The 2,127-nt window shown below is 37.1% G+C and overlaps 1 protein-coding gene across 1 annotated transcript in view; it reads right to left on the bottom strand.

Annotated features, from left to right (window-relative positions):
• LOC136825539 (tachykinin-like peptides receptor 86C) overlaps positions 1-198 on the bottom strand; it is a 279,402-nt gene extending 279,204 nt beyond the window's left edge. The window contains exon 1 of the mRNA XM_067082133.1: positions 1-198. This exon is cut by the window's left edge and continues 846 nt beyond it. The gene's annotated coding sequence lies outside the window, so the exon portion shown is untranslated.
• Positions 199-2,127: the final 1,929 nt, after the last annotated feature.

Genomic DNA, 2,127 nt, shown 5'->3' on the forward strand with positions numbered 1-2,127 from the left:
TTAGATAAACATTACAAGATAAAAGTTCACATCAATTCTGTTACTTCGCGTAATAATCCTTTCCACGCTTGTGTTGAAAAATAACGGTTCAATAAACTCCGTCATCTTGAACTGCGAAGTGTAATTCCAAACTACGTGGGAAACTTAACGTAGCGAGTCACGGCACCTCCTACCAGGGCCACGGCCTGGCGAACACTGAACGACAATATTACTACATACCTCTGAGTTAGAGTGCCTGCGCTCCAGCTGGTGGCTGTTGTTAGCTTACCTGTCCCGGTCTCAGCCGGCAGTGAATACTGAAGTTATGGCAAAACGCATTCACTGCATAGATGCTCCGAGGTGCTTGCTTTCCTTAGCGGTAATTTTAGACTTTTAGAATTTCAGTAACTAAGCGAAACCCGCGAGACAAGTGTTATCATTTCCAGTCCGCAGCAGGTACCACTGTTTTTTTTTTTTTTTTTTTTTTTTGTCGAATGACCATTGGATCATTCGAGGATAAAATAAACGATAAAAATGTAATCCGAAGAAATAAATCATATTCCGGTTATCATGGAAGCAACTCAATGATACTTTAAGAAAAAAAATACACAGCCATATACGACAACGAATGAGCTAATCGATTGCAGATTCTGTTAATAATGAAACTAGTTTAGGCTGATGTATAAATGTATGCCATAGTTATATAACAAATTACATGAATACATAGAAATAAATATAAGAATTCAAATAAAAGAATTGATGGTTAAGGTTCGGAGGTTAGGCAAGAGAAGGAAAGATCTCACGTGGCGAAACATTCTTAAATGGAAATTGTTGATAATCTTTGGAATTTGAACCGAGTACCATAGTATCGTTAAAATTTCATATTGCTCTGATTTTCGTACGATGGATACTTTCTGTAATGATAGAAACTCATTCGATTATTCAAGGTTAATTCGCTCGTTTATCCTAGCACTGGATCGTCTAATGAAATCTTGAATATTGGATTTAAAAGACTAAATATTTCGTGGTTGGAAGGTGGTTTTAGAAGGAGAATGAGGCCGTATAATGAGGAACAGAATAATAATGATTAGTTGGCCTTTACAAAAGATGATACTGTTTTAATGAGATAATGGCGTTACCTTGCCCAAGCTGAATGAAAAGAAAGTCAAAGGAAAAATAAATTATATATAAAATACATACTGGTAAAATTATAAAGACGATTATATGTAATAAAAATATGAAAATAACATTAATTTACGGTAAAATATCCCGAAAAGATAATTCTTATTAAGGCAAAAAGCCCGTTTAATATTACCTTCAAACATTCTGTGGGAATGCTTTAGGAAGTAAAGTATATTCTTTTATAGTACTAGGTATCTAGCGTTGACACAATATTGCCAGATTCTTTATATAGAACATATTCAGCTGTAACCTGTATGCCAAGACTTCCAGGTGGCTAGCCACGTTTGCTAGATTTTTGGATATGCAGAAAACTGCCGGCCGCTGGCTAAATTCCTTGATTCAAAGCAGTTATCCTTCCTGGCCCTGTAACTTTAAAGCGTTATCTGCAGTTTCTCTTAATGACCATTTTGTTAAAGGCATATATTGGCTGTGCGTATATTGAATATAGACAGTTATAGACGATGTGTCCCGATTTCCAGGTATGTCGTTATGTTTGCTAGATTCCCAGATATGCAAAGAATAGCTCACTGCTGGCTACTGTAGATGCCTGTGTGATCCTCCCAGGTCCTGTGCCCTGAAAGTATCTTCTGATAGTTTACTTGGTTAACAACCACTTTTTTTTCCAAGGCATATTTTAGTTTTGGGTATATGCAGTATAATTAGTTGTAGGATACATGTGTTCCTCATTGGTCTGGTTGGTATCGTTCTCGGCTAGCACTCTGCTGGGCCCGCGTTCGATTCTCCGACCGGCCAATGAAGAATTAGAGAAATTTATTTCTGGTGATAGAAATTCATTTCTCGTTATAATGTGGTTCGGATTCCACAATAAGCTGTAGGTCCCGTTGCTAGGTAACCAACTGGTTCTTAGCCAAGTAAAATAAATCTAATCCTTCTGGCCAGCCCTAGGAGAGCTGTTAATCAGCTCAGTGGTCTGGTTAAACTAATGTATACTTAACTTTTGTAGGA

This window comes from Macrobrachium rosenbergii, chromosome 37, assembly GCF_040412425.1.
Source record: "Macrobrachium rosenbergii isolate ZJJX-2024 chromosome 37, ASM4041242v1, whole genome shotgun sequence".
Lineage (NCBI taxonomy): Eukaryota > Metazoa > Arthropoda > Malacostraca > Decapoda > Palaemonidae > Macrobrachium > Macrobrachium rosenbergii.